Here is a 15,124-nt window from a genome sequence, read left to right as displayed (position 1 = left end):
ACATAATGGTAAAGGGATCAATTCAACAAGAAGAGCTAACTATCCTAAATATATATGCACCCAACACAGGAGCGCCCAGATTCATAAAGCAAGTCCTGAGTGACCTACAAAGGGACTTAAACTCCCACACAATAATAATGGGAGATTTTAACACCCCACTGTCAGCATTAGACAGATCAACGAGACAGAAAGTTAACAAGGATATCCAGGAATTGAACTCAGCTCTACATAAAGTGGACCTAATAGACATCTACAGAACTCTCCACCCCAAGTCAACAGAATATACATTTTTTTCAGCACCACACCACACCTATTCCAAAATTGACCACATAGTTGGAAGTAAAGCTCTCCTCAGCAAATGTAAAAGAACAGAAATTATAACAAACTGTCTCTCAGACCACAGTGCAATCAAACTAGAACTCAGGATTAAGAAACTCACTCAAAACCGCTCAACTACATGGAAACTGAACAACCTGCTCCTGAATGACTATTGGGTACATAATGAAATGAAGGCAGAAATAAAGATGTTCTTTGAAACCAACAAGAACAGAGACACAACATACCAGAATCTCTGGGACACGTTCAAAGCAGTGTGTAGAGGGAAATTTATAGCACTAAATGCCCACAAGAGAAAGCAAGAAAGATCCAAAATTGACACCCTAACATCACAATTAAAAGAACTAGAAAAGCAAGAGCAAACACATTCAAAAGCTAGCCGAAGGCTAGAAATAACTAAAATCAGAGCAGAACTGAAGGAAATAGAGACACAAAAAACCCTTCAAAAAATTAATGAATCCAGGAGCTGGTTTTTTGAAAAGATCAACAAAATTGATGGACCGCTAGCAAGACTAATAAAGAAGAAAAGAGAGAAGAATCAAATAGATGCAATAAAAAACGAAAAAGGGGATATCACCACCGATCCCACAGAAATACAATCTACCATCAGAGAATACTACAAACACCTCTATGCAAATAAACTAGAAAATCTAGAAGAAATGGATAAATTCCTCGACAAATACACCCTCCCAAGACTAAACCAGGAAGAAGTTGAATCTCTGAATAGACCAATAACAGGTTCTGAAATTGTGGCAATAATCAATAGCTTACCAACCAAAAAGAGTCCAGGACCTGATGGATTCACAGCTGAATTCTACCAGAGGTACAAGGAGGAACTGGTACCATTCCTTCTGAAACTATTCCAATCGATAGAAAAAGAGGGAATCCTCCCTAACACATTTTACGAAGCCAGCATCATCCTGATACCAAAACCTGGCAGAGACATAACCAAAAAAGAGAATTTCAGACCAATATCCTTGATGAACATTGATGCAAAAATCCTCAATAAAATACTGGCAAACCAAATCCAGCAGCACATCAAAAAGCTTATCCACCATGATCAAGTGGGCTTCATCCCTGGGATACAAGGCTGGTTCAACATACGCAAATCAATAAATGTAATCCAGCATATAAACAGAACCAAAGACAAAAACCACATGATTATCTCAATAGATGCAGAAAAGGCCTTTGACAAAGTTCAAGAACCCTTCATGCTAAAAACTCTCAATAAATTAGGTATTGATGGGACGTATCTCAAAATAATAAGAGCTATCTACGACAAACCCACAGCCAATATCATACTGAACGGGCAAAAACTGGAAGCATTCCCTCTGAAAACTGGCACAAGACAGGGATGCCCTCTCTCACCGCTCCTATTCAACATAGTGCTGGAAGTTCTGGCCAGAGCAATCAGGCAGGAGAAGGAAATAAAGGGTATTCAATTAGGAAAAGAGGAAGTCAAATTGTCCCTCTTTGCAGATGACATGATTGTATATCTAGAAAACCCCATTGTCTCAGCCCAAAATCTCCTTAAGCTGATTAGCAACTTCAGCAAAGTCTCAGGATACAAAATTAATGTACAAAAATCACAAGCATTCTTGTACACCAATCACAGACAAACAGAGAGCCAAATCATGAGTGAACTCCCATTCACAATTGCTTCAAAGAGAATAAAATACCTAGGAATCCAACTTACAAGGGATGTGAAGGACCTCTTCAAGGAGAACTACAAACCACTGCTCAATGAAATAAAAGAAGATACAAACAAATGGAAGAACATTCCATGCTCATGGGTTGGAAGAATCAATATCGTGAAAATGGCCATACTGCCCAAGGTAATTTATAGATTCAATGCCATCCCCATCAAGCTACCAATGACTTTCTTCACAGAATTGGAAAAAACTACTTTAAAGTTCATATGGAACCAAAAAAGAGCCCACATCGCCAAGTCAATCCTAAGCCAAAAGAACAAAGCTGGAGGCATCACGCTACCTGACTTTAAACTATACTACAAGGCTACAGTAACCAAAACAGCATGGTACTGGTACCACAACAGAGACATAGATCAATGGAACAGAACAGAGCCCTCAGAAATGATGCCGCATAGCTACAACTATCTGCTCTTTGACAAACCTGACAAAAACAAGAAATGGGGAAAGGATTCCCTATTTAATAAATGGTGCTGGGAAAACTGGCTAGCCATATGTAGAAAGCTGCACCTGGATCCCTTCCTTACACCTTATACAAAAATTAATTCAAGATGGATTAAAGACTTATATGTTAGACCTAAAACCATTAAAATCCTACAAGAAAACCTAGGCAATACTATTCAGGACATAGGCGTGGGCAAGGACTTCATGTCTAAAACACCAAAAGCAATGGCAACAAAAGCCAAAATCGACAAATGGGATCTCATTAAACTAAAGAGCTTCTGCACAGCAAAAGAAACTATCATCAGAGTGAACAGGCAACCTACAGAATGGGAGAAAATTTTTGCAACCTACTCATCTGACAAAGGGCTAATATCCAGAATCTACAATGAACTCAAACAAATTTACAAGAAAAAAACAAACAACCCCATCAAAAAGTGGGCAGAGGATATGAACAGACACTTCTCAAAAGAAGACATTTATGCAGCCAAAAAACACATGAAGAAATGCTCATCATCACTGGCCATCAGAGAAATGCAAATCAAAACCACAATGAGATACCATCTCACACCAGTTAGAATGGCCATCATTAAAAAATCAGGAAACAACAGGTGCTGGAGAGGATGTGGAGAAATAGGAACACTTTTACACTGTTGGTGGGACTGTAAACTAGTTCAACCATTGTGGAAGTCAGTGTGGCGATTCCTCAGGGATCTAGAACTAGAAATACCATTTGACCCAGCCATCCCATTACTGGGTATATACCCAAAGGACTATAAATCATGCTGCTATAAAGACACATGCACACGTATGTTTATTGCAGCACTATTCACAATAGCAAAGAGTTGGAACCAACCCAAATGTCCAACAACGATAGACTGGATTAAGAAAATGTGGCACATATACACCATGGAATACTATGCAGCCATAAAAAATGATGAGTTCGTGTCCTTTGTAGGGACATGGATGAAACTGGAAACCATCATTCTCAGTAAACTATCGCAAGGACAAAAAACCAAACACCGCATGTTCTCACTCATAGGTGGGAATTGAACAATGAGAACTCATGGACACAGGAAGGGGAACATCACGCTCCGGGGACTGTTGTGGGGTGGGGGGAGGGGGGAGGGACAGCATTATGAGATACACCTAATGCTAAATGACGAGTTAATGGGTGCAGGAAATCAACATGGCACATGGATACATATGTAACAAACCTGCACATTGTGCACATGTACCCTAAAACCCTAAAGTATAATAAAAAAAAAAAAGAAAAACGTGAAAAAAAAAAAAAAAAAAAGAAACAACTTCCTAAAAAGCTGACACTCCCTCCGCTTGTGAGATTTTAGAAACTGGCTGAAATTGGCTGGAACCAAGATGGCCAACAGGAGTCTGTGCAGAACAGGCTTTCAGACATCAAAGCCTAAATTTTCACCGCGTGTTTCATACTAATGTCTCCTATTTGCACATGTGACCCATGAGGAGGTATGAAGGATAACTGCGCCTGCCCAAGGACCTCCCTTTCCTTCCACCCCATAAACCTTTTCCAATAAAATTACTGCCTTAAAGCCAGTACAGGGAGGCAGCTTTGAGCTGGACTCCTATCCCCTTGTAAATCAACTTGCAATAAAAGCTTTTCTTTTCTCAAAAACCCAGTGTCGGCCGGGCGCGGTGGCTCATGCTTGTAATCCCAGCACTTTGGGAGGCCAAGGCAGGTGGATCATGAGGTCAGGAGTTCAAAACCAGCCTGGCCAACATGGAGAAACCCTGTCTTTACTAAAAATACAAAAATTAGCTGGGCATGGTAGCGGGCGCCTGTAATCCCAGCTACTCGGGAGGCTGAGGCAGGAGAATTGCTTGAACCCAAGAGGTGGAGGGTGCAGTGAGCTGAGTTGGCGCTGCTGCACTCCAGACTGGACAACAGAGCAAGACTCCATCTCAAAAAAAAACAACAAAAAACAACTCAGTGTCATAGCATTGGCTTTTAGCACATGGGGCAGTGAGCCCCTTTTGCTCAGTAATGCCTTTGCCCTGCCACAGCTGGGTAGCCATCCATTCAATTCTGGACAGTGAAACCCATTTGCAGGTCTGCCTGTGACTGGTTCTCATGTCCTGTCTAGGCAACCACAGTGTCCTGGCTGAGCCGGGTGAGGACTGTTGCTGGCTTGGCTCCCTGAGGGCTCCAGGAAGGCAGGGCTGGGTCTGAACATAATCTCTGGATTCCCCCACCTGGTCCAGTGCTGGGAACACATCAGAGGCCCCATGGCATGGGTTGGGGATGTTAATTAGTCCGATACTGAGACCTCAGAGAGGCCACAGGTAGGCCTTCTCTGGGGCCTTACACAGGGTGTGGCAAGAAACACCAGTGGTGAGTGCTGGCCCTGCTGAGACCTGAGCACCCCCAACCTGCACTCCCTGAGCCCCAGGGAAGACTCAAGGGGAGCAGCAGGGTGGACAGGCTGAGCTGGGGAGGAGAAGGGGTGGCTGGGGAGTGTGGAGGGGTCCAGGCCAGAAAGGGAGGCCCCTTGCAGAGGAAAGCTGATGAGGGGTGGAAGGAGAGAGTGTGGTCTGCAGAAACCTCAGAGGTCCTGGCATGAGAGATTTAGAAATGTACATGAGGCCAGGCGCGGTGGCTCACACCTATAATTCCAACACTTTGGGAGGCCAAGGCAGGCAGATCACTTGAGCCCAGGAGTTTGAGACCAGCATGGGTAACACAGCAAAACCTCATCTCTACAAAAAATAAAAAAATCATGCAATGAGCCATGATTGTGCCACTGCACTCTAGCCTGGGTGACAGAATGAGACCCCATCTCAAAATAATAATAATAATTAATTCCCTGGGCATGGTGGTTAATTCGCTGGGCACAGCTGTAGTCTTAGGTACTCAGGAGGCTGAGGCAGGAGGATTGCTCGAACCCAGTTCCAGGCTGCAGTGAGCTATGATTGTACCGCCGTACATCAGCCTGGGTAACAGCAAGACCCTGTCTCTAAAACAAAGAAGAAATGTACATCCAGTGTGAGGAGGAAAGCCTTTGGTCATCTGAGGAGAACAAGGGTTGAGAGGGGGTGTTTTGCTAAGCCCAGAAGGGAGGGCGTGAGGCCAGCTGCAAAGCCCACCATTATCATTCATGACACTTGTTAAGGATGGTCAGGCTGACTTTATGCAGTGGGGAGCCACTGAGATTGATGGGGTTTTGCAGTGCGGGAGAGAGATTGGGACTGATAGCCAAGGAGCAGGGTGGGGGTCACTGGATGGAAAGTGACTAAAACGAAACATCCGAGTGAAGAAGGGTTCCAGCTAAACCCACCTAACAGAATTCCTGCTGAAGACAGGCCAGGGTGCACAGACAGCACCTAGGGGTGGTGGAGGAAGAGGAACCCAGTCAGACATGGAACGTGGTCAGATACAGGGGGCTCTGGATAAACTGACTTAGCAGGATTCCTGCTAAAATTGGACAATACAGAGGTGACCACGGAAGTCAAAAGGTCAGGCCTGGTTGAAAAAGAGTCCAGGGGCCAGGCACGGTGGCTCACGCCTATAATCCCACCACTTTGGGAGGTTGAAGCAGGTGAATCACTTGAGGACAGGAGTTTGAGACCAGCCTGGCCAACATGGTGAAACCCCGTCTCTACTAAAAATACAAAAATATGCCAGGCGTGGTGGTGCACACCTGTAATCCCAGCTACTAGGGAGGCTGAGGCAGGAGGATCACTTGAACCTGGGAGGCAGAGGTTGCAGTGAGCTGAGATTGCGCCACCGCGCTCCAGCCTGGGTGACAGGATGAGATGCCATCTTAAGGGTAATAAAAAAAATGAGTCCAGGGTGGCAGAGTAGAGTTTGATCAAGGCAAGAATGAGAGAATCTCAGTCACCCGTGGCTGTCTTCCCACCCCCTCCTGAGTGGCTCTGCGGCCTCCTATGGTGCAGTGGCTGTGGGCAGAGTCCCTGATTCTGACCCCTCCACAGCGTCACCCCTGTGCCTCTGGAGCTGGGGTAGATGGGGCTCCTTTCCCCTTTGGAGTTCACCTTCCAGTTGAGGTCCTTGAGGGTTTTGGGGGGCACCTCTCTGTGGATGACCTCCCTCCCCACGTACCTGGAATACTTATCTATTTGTTCACAACCATTCCATGCGCCCTCCCCAAGCCCAACCTGGGCCAAGCCTGGAGGGAAATTAGGGGCCCAGGAGGGACAAGCCCAGGAGACCTGAGTGACTACAGAGGCCCTCAACCCACCCCAGAAATTCAGGGGATGCCCAGGAATGACCCCTGGGCAGGGGATGGGGAGAGGGAGCCAAGGCACAGAACGTGCTTAGGTTCACAGGCCAGAGGTGCTGGCTGGTTTGAGGAGCCAAGCAGTGCTCGTCTGCCTGGAGCTTGGGGTGCGAGCGGGGATGTGGCAAGAGATGGGGCTGGAGGGCTCGGCAGCAGCAGGCACACTGGACGTTTGCCACAGGGGCAATGGGGAGCCACGAGGAGGTGAGGCAGGAGGCAGCCCTGCCAGATTGCCATCCCATTTATTCCCAGCGGTTGTGGCTGGGAAGTGGACTGGGAGGGACAGGGCTGAAGGCTTGAGACCAGCAAGGGAGATTTGCAGTCACGGAGATGGGAGGTGTCGGTGGCTTGGACCAGGAGTGGAGTTGGGTAGAGAAGGAGTAAGTTCGAGAGGTGTTTTGGAAGGAATGCTGGTGGAATTTCCTATGGTTTGAGTGGGGAGATGGGTGGTCTGTGAAGGAGAACAAGGGCTTGGGCACCAGGAAAGGGTGGGGCAGACTCGGGTGGTGGTGCAGGTTTAGGTGGAAGGTCACAGGTTTGGTCGTGAACATATTGAGTTCACGGACCTGCGACACAGAGGGACCCAGGCGGGATTCGCACTCAGCCCTGCTGCAGACCTAGCTCTTTGGGCTGCCGCCCACACGGCTGTAGAAGAGCAGAGGCACTCACCTGGCCATGCCCTGTGCTGCCCTCAAGCTGCAACCCGGCCTGGGTTCCCTGGGCATCAAGCAGGGATCTGACCTGGCCATGCGCTGTGCTGGCCTCAAGCTGCAACCTGGCCTGGGTTCCCTGGGCATCAAGCAGGGGAGGCTGTTCAGGAAAATCCCCCAGGCCCACGTTGATAGCTCAGAGCAGCCGTTCCTGGGACCTCTCTACACTCAGAGGATTACCAAAGACTCCAAGGAGCTTCTGTGTATGGGGCTCATGACTCCTGATTCTTACCGTATGTAAAAGGCTGAATAATGGCCCTCAAAGGAGATCCACATCCTAATCCCTGAAATCTGTGAATCTGTCCCCTTATATGGCAAAGGGATTTCCAGATGTGATTAAGAACTTTGAGATGGGGGGATTATCCTGGATTATCTGAGTGGGCCCAGCATTAGCACAAGGGTCCTTATAAAAGGGATGCAGGAAGGTCAAGGGCAGAAGGTGGCAATGTGATGATGGATGCAGAAGAAGAGAAGGCCATGGGGCATGGGGCCACGAGCCAAGACATGGGGTGACCTCGGGAATCTGGAAAAAGCAAAGAATGGTTTTTCCCCTGGAGCCTCCAGAAACAGCCCTGCAGATGCCTTGCCTTGATTTTGCCCCACTGAGATCCATTTCAAACTTCTGGCTTTTAGAACAGTAAGAGAATATATCTTGGTTTTTTTTGTTCGTTTTGTTTTGTTTTTGTTGTTGTTTATTTGGTTTTTTTGAGACAGAGTCTTTGCTCTGTCGCCCAGGCTGGAGTGCAGTGGCGTGATCTCGGCTCACTGCAAGCTCCACCTCCTGGGTTCACGCTATTCTGCCTCAGCTCCCCGAGTAGCTGGGACTACAGGCGCCCACCACCATGCGTGGCCAATTTTTGTATTTTTTAGTAGAGACTGGGTTTCACCATGTTAGCCAGGGTGGTCTTGATCTCCTGACCTCATGATCTGCCCGCCTTGGGCCTCTCAAAGTGCTGGGATTACAGGCGTGAGCCACCACGCCCAGCCGTACGCCACCACGCCCAGCCGTACATCTTGTTTTAAGCCATGAAATCTGTGGTAATTTGTTATAGCAGCAATGAGAAACTAACACATCATCAGAAATTTAAATTGAGAACTTAAAATCTGATTTGTTTAAAAAAAAAAAGTAGGTGCATTTCTTGTTAGCATAAACATTATATTTTTATTAAAAATAAATATATATTTTAAAATATTACTAAGAAGAATAGCTTCTTTTCTGTGTATTTGTTGTTGGTGGTGGTTTTTTTGCAAATCTTTTCAGTGTTTGGCTGTAGAGAAGACAACTGTATTCTCATACCTGTTTCTGCATTCAGTCTGTTGTGATATGTTGTTGTTTTGGTTGCAGTATATGAAGAAACTTCCACCCCACACAGATATGGGAGTGGAAAAAAGAGGAGCTATTTTATTTATTTTATTCTATTATTTTTGGTAGAAACAGGGTTTCGCCATGTTGCCCAGGCTGGTCTCGAACTCCTGCGCTCAAGTGATCCACCTGCCTTGGCCCCCCAAAGAGCTGGGATTATAGGCATGAGCTATCGCACCCAGCTATGGAGGAGCTTTTTAGATAAGCATGGATATTCTTCTTTGATATAAACCAAAATGAAATGCAAAAAGTGGTAGTTTTTCAAAGGTTAGTTGCAGTGTAAAATCTGAAACCAGGTCAATGGATTTTTTTGTACTTTGTGACAGTGAAATCCACTGACTTTACACTTTGAATGGATCTTTTACTGGTGTATGATTCTGGATTGGCTGACCCCAAACATTGAAGGAATGAATGGTAGCAATTTTTTTTAAGATAGGGTCTCTCTATATTGCCCAGATTGGACTCAAACTCCTGGGCTCATATGATCCCCACGCCTTAGCCTCCCAAGTAGCCAAGACTACCAATTTTACACAAACTTCTGGAAAATTGAACTGGGAGAAACATTTCCTAATTCATTCATTCTATGAGGCCAGCATTTTATTGATACCAAAACCAGACCACAGTATTATAAAAAACAGAAAAAGGTTTTAGGGTCATGTGAGTTTAGGAAGCAACAAAATTATATGTAAAAATTTTAAAAAAAGAACAGAAAACCTAAAATCCAATGTTACTCATGAACATAGAAAAATTCTCAACAAAATTTTGGCAAATTAAAGTCAATAGTACATAATAAATTTTCTCAGTATTTGCACATCTGGAAACGTTTTTATTTCACCTTCAGTTTTATTGTTTGTTTTTTTGAGACGGAGTCTCTCTCTGTCACCCAGGCTGGAGTGCAGTGGCACCATCTTGGCTCACTGCAAGCTCCATCTCCCGGGTTCATGCCATTCTCCTGCCTCAGCCTCCTGAGTAGCTGGGACTGCAGGTGCCCACCACCACGCCCAGCTAATTTTTTGTATTTCTAGTAGAGATGGGGTTTCACCGTGTTAGCCAGGATGGTCTCGATCTCCTGACCTCGTGATCTGCCTGCCTTGGCCTCCCAAAGTGCTGGGATTACAGGCGTGAGCCACTGCACCCAGCCTCACCTTCAGTTTTAAAAGACAGCTTTGTTGGATATACAATTCTTGGTTGATACTTATTTTTCCTGTCAGCACTTTGGCTTCTATCCTTCACTGTTTCTAATGACAAGTCAGCTGTTAGTCTGAGGTGCTGTTCTCTTTGCTGAGTCTTTTTTCACTTAATGCTTTGCTTTTTATTGGGTTGTTTGTTTAGAGATGATGTCTTACTGTGTTGCCCAGGCTAAACTGAAACTCCTGGGCTCAAGCTGTCCTCCCACCTCAGCCTCCTGAGTAGCTGGGATTATAGCCTCTTTGTTTTTGATCATTTAATCATTTCACTACAATATGTCTGGATATATTGGCATATTTGCAAATTCCGACCTGGAGTCCATTAAACTTCTTGGAAATGTGTAGATTGTTTTCCTCAAATTTGGGAAGTTTTTCAGCATTATTTCTTCAAATATTTTGTCTGCTCCTTTCTCTTTCCTCTCCTTCTGATACTCCAATTACATGTATGTTGGTGTGCTTAATGGTTTTCCACATTTCTCTAAGGCTCTGTTCATTTTTCTGCATTTTTTCCATCTCTCTGCTCTTTCAATTGTGTAATCTCTATTAATCTCTCCTTACAATTGCTGATTCATTCTTTTGCCCATTTATTCTACTGCCGGATCTCTCTAATGAAGTTTTCATTTTAGTTATTGTATTCCAACTCCAGAATTTTCATTTGGTGCTATTTTATAATTTCTATCTCTTTATTGATAGTCTCTATTTTGATAAGAAATTATTTTACCTTCCTTTATTTTCTTAAGCATTCTTTTCTTTAGTTCTCTGAACATATTTATAACAGTTGCTTTGGAGTCTTGGCTAAGCCTGATATCTGGATCCTCTGAGGGGAAGTTTCTTTCTTTTTTTATTTCTTTTTCTTTTTTACTGAATTTGTATACTCTGAAGATTAAAGGCAGTTTCTGTTGCCTGCTTTTCTTTTTCCTATATCTGGTCACACTTTCCCGCTTTTTTTTTTTTCATGTCTCATAAGTGGTTGTTAACCACTGGACATTTTAGAGAATATACTGAACTCTTACATTTTGGGGCTCATTTTTGTTTGCTTATTTGTTTAGTGACTTAGCTGGACTATTTTAGTGAAGTCTATTTCTCCTAAGTATGCAGCTTCTGATTTCACTCCTCAGAGAAAGCAGCCTTGGGCATGACCAGGGTCACCCTAGGTGACAGTGGTTTTAGCAGGGGTCTCTGTCTCTTATGATTTCTCTGTCAAGCTGTCTGCCTTTGTTGGAATCATACCCAGCTGTTAGCCTCCACTGATGACTAATTGCTCTATTGTTTTCAGCAGTGCCCTGGTGGGGGGTAGAAATTGCTCCACATGTGATTCAATTAAATTCAGGCCCTTTTGCAAAGGTACTCTTTGAGGCCAGTCTTTGAGGTTTGTTACAATTCCAGGAGCATTCTTCTCAGTAGCTACTCTATAGTTTAGCTTGTTAATATGACAAGCTACTAGCCTCCTCATAATTGCTTGCCACCAAAATTGCTTAACATCAAAATCTCTATTGCTTTTCCCCTTAAGCTGGAACTCCTCCACACTCAGTGCCAAAGGAAGTCAATTCCCTTGGGAAGAGCTTAGGCTCTCTGTTCTTACAGCCTGCCACTCTCTGGGCAAAACCTCTGCACAACTGCTCTGGAGGTAGGGAGAATGGGCCCCTTTCTTAGAGAATGACACACCTGCTTTATGAACAGGCTGCTGGATGGGGCAGTAGCTTCTGATCTTCTTGGCTTGCCACTTATGCTATGGAACCTCTACCCTATGAATGAGCTGCGGCAAATGCAACCAGGCATTTTTTTGGCCTGCTGCACCTAAGGCAGAGCTTCCACCCTACGGAGTGGGGCTGGGTAGACGAGGAGAACCCCAGACCTCTGAGCCATTCTTGCCTAGAATGGAGTATCTACAACACACGACTTGGTGGATGAGAAATGCTGATATCCTGCTCTTCCTAGGTAGATACTCTAGCCCCCCAGCTGAGACTGAGGAGAGGGAGACCTGTGTTCTTGGCTGCATCCACCTGGAGTAGAACTTCCATCTCGCTGAGCTGGGGGGACAGGGAAGGGAGAGAATGGGCCATGGCTCAAATGCCACAGGCTCTCACTGTTATAATGTTCTGAGATTTAATAGATTTTCCTTTTTCTTTTCTTTTCTTTTTTTTTTTTTTTTTTTTTTGAGACAGAGTCTCGCTCTGTTGCCCAGGCTGGAGTGCAGTGGGGTGATCTCAGCTCACTGCAACCTCCGTCTCCTGGATTCAAGCGATTCTTCTGCCTCAGCCTCCTGAGTAGTTGGGACTACAGGCGTGTGTCACTATGCCCGAATAACTTTTTTGTATGTTTAGTAGAGACCAGGTTTCACCACATTGGCCAGGCTGGTCTTGAACTCCTGACCTCATGATCTGCCTGCCTCAGCCTCCCAAAGTGCTGGAATTCCAGGCATGAGCCACCGCACCCGGCCGATTTTCTTTTTTTTCTTTCTTTTTTTTTTTTTTTTTTTGAGATGGAGTCTTGCTCTGTCGCCCAGGCTGGAGTGCAGTGGCACGATTTCTGCTCATTGCAAGCTCCACCTCCCAGGTTCACACCATTCTCCTGCCTCAGCCTCCCAAGTGGCTGGGACTACAGGCACCCGCCACCACGCCTGGCTAATTTTTTTGTATTTTTAGTAGAGACAGGGTTTCACCATGTTTGCCAGGATGGTCTCGATCTCCTGACCTCATGATCCGCCCGCCTGGGCCTCCCAAAGTGCTGGGATTACAGGCGTGAGCCACTGCGCTCCGCCCCAGCTGGTTTTCTTGAATAAATGTTTCTTCATTTGCTGTGTGACCTCAGGACAATTTCCAGAGACTTTAAAGGGTTGTTTTTTCATATAATATTTACCAGTTATAGTTACTTCTCTGGGCAGAGAGTAGGTGGAGCTCCTCACACCACTATACCAGAAGTTGTCTCTAAATATATAATACTCATTTGCTGCATAATGACATTTCCGTCAGTGAGGGACCACATATACAATAGCGATCCCATAAGATTATAATTCCGGGGTGGGTGCAGTGGCTTATGCCTGTAATCCCAGCACTTTGGGAGGCCAGGGCAGGTGGGTAGCTTGAGCCCAGGAGTTCAAGACCAGCCTGGGCAACATGGCAAAACCCCATCTCTACAAAAAAAATTTAAAATAAAAAAATTAGCCAGGTGTGGTGGCTTGTGCTTGTGGTCTCAGCTACATGGGAGGCTGAGGTGAGAGGATGGCTTGAGCCCAGGAGGCGGAGGTTGCAGTGAGCTGAGATGGTGCCACTGCACTCCAGCCTGGGCAACAGAGTGAGACCCTGTCTCAAAAAAAAAATATTATAATACTGTATTTTTACTGTACCTTTTCTATGTTTAGATACACAAATACCACTGTGATACAGTTACCTGTGGTATTCAGTACAGTAGCATGCTGTACAGGTTTGTAGCCTAGGAGAAACAGGCTACACCGCATAGCCTAGGTGTGTAGTAGGCTATCTCAGCTAGGTTCGCGTGAGTGCACTCTGTCATGTTCACACAATGATGAAATCAAATCACTTAATGACACATTTCTCAGAACATATCCCCATCATTGACTCAGGAATGTATATTAAAAAAAATACAGTAGTCCCTCTTTATCTGGAGTTTCACTTTTTGCACTTTTGGCTACCCATATCATAGTAAAAGAAAACATTTAGAGAGAGACCACATTCATATAACTTTTATTACAGTATATTGTTATAATTGTTCTATTTTATTGTTAGTTATTATTGTTAATATCTTACTGTGCCTAATTTATAAATTAGGCTTTATCATAGGTATGTCTGTACAGGAAAAAACATAGTGTATATAGGGTTTGGTACTATCTGAGGTTTCAGGCATCCACTAGGGGTCTTGGAACACATCCCCCATGGATAAGAGAAGACAACTGTACATCACAACCAAGTGGGATTTCTCCTAGGACTGCAAAGTGGCTTTAACACTGGAAAATCAATCATTGTGATTCACCATATTAACAGACTAAACAAAATGATCAGATCATTTCAATAAAGGCAGAAAAAACATTTGACAAAATCCAACATTTGTTCCTGATTGTTAAAAAAAAAAATTAAGCTTGGCCGTGTGCAGTGGCTCACGCTTGTAATCCCAGCACTTTGGGAGGCCGAGGCGGGCGGATCACAAGGTCAGGAGATCGAGACCATCCTGGCTAACACGGTGAAACCCCATCTCTATTAAAAATACAAAAAAGGCCGGGCGCGGTGGCTCACGCTTGTAATCCCAGCACTTTGGGAGGCCGAGGCGGGCGGATCACGAGGTCAGGAGATCGAGACCACGGTGAAACCCCGTCTCTACTAAAAATACAAAAAATTAGCCGGGCGCGGTGGCGGGCGCCTGTAGTCCCAGCTACTCGGAGAGGCTGAGGCAGGAGAATGGCGTGAACCCGGGAGGCGGAGCTTGCAGTGAGCCGAGATTGCGCCACTGCACTCTAGCCTGGGCGACAGAGCGAGACTCCGTCTCAAAAAAAAAAAAAAAAAAAAAAAAAAAAAAAAAAAAAAAAAAAATACAAAAAAAAAATTAGCTAGGCGTGGTGGCAGGTGCCTGTAGTCCCAGCTACTCAGGAGGCTGAGGCAGGAGAATGGCGTGAACCCGGGAGGTGGAGCTTGCAGTGAGCCGAGATCGCACCACTGCACTCCAGCCTGGGCTACAGAGCAAGACTCTGTCTCAAAAAAAAAAAAAAAAAATTATGCCGGGCGCGGTGGCTCACGCTTGTAATCCCAGCACTTTGGGAGGCCGAGGCGGGCGGATCACGAGGTCAGGAGATCGAGACCACGGTGAAACCCCGTCTCTACTAAAAATACAAAAAGAAATTAGCCAGGCGTAGCGGCGGGCGCCTGTAGTCCCAGCTACTCGGAGAGGCTGAGGCAGGAGAATGGCGTGAACCCGGGAGGCGGAGCTTGCAGTGAGCCGAGATTGCGCCACTGCACTCCAGCCTGGGCGACAGAGCGAGACTCCGTCTCAAAAAAAAAAAAAAAAAATTAAGCAAGCCAGGAATAGAAGGGAATCTTCTTACCTAATAAAAGGCATCTACCAAACAAAACCCTATAATGAACATTAGGGTTAA

The 15,124-nt window shown here is 45.3% G+C and overlaps 1 protein-coding gene across 1 annotated transcript in view; it reads left to right on the top strand.

The window, feature by feature from the left end:
• KREMEN1 (kringle containing transmembrane protein 1) overlaps positions 1-15,124 on the top strand; it is a 122,764-nt gene that overhangs the window by 102,272 nt on the left and 5,368 nt on the right. The window lies entirely within an intron of this gene.

Source organism: Symphalangus syndactylus, chromosome 18, assembly GCF_028878055.3.
Source record: "Symphalangus syndactylus isolate Jambi chromosome 18, NHGRI_mSymSyn1-v2.1_pri, whole genome shotgun sequence".
Classification (NCBI taxonomy): Eukaryota; Metazoa; Chordata; class Mammalia; order Primates; family Hylobatidae; genus Symphalangus; species Symphalangus syndactylus.
Note: the sequence above shows the minus strand (reverse complement) of the source record. Positions and strands in the feature narration are given on the sequence as shown.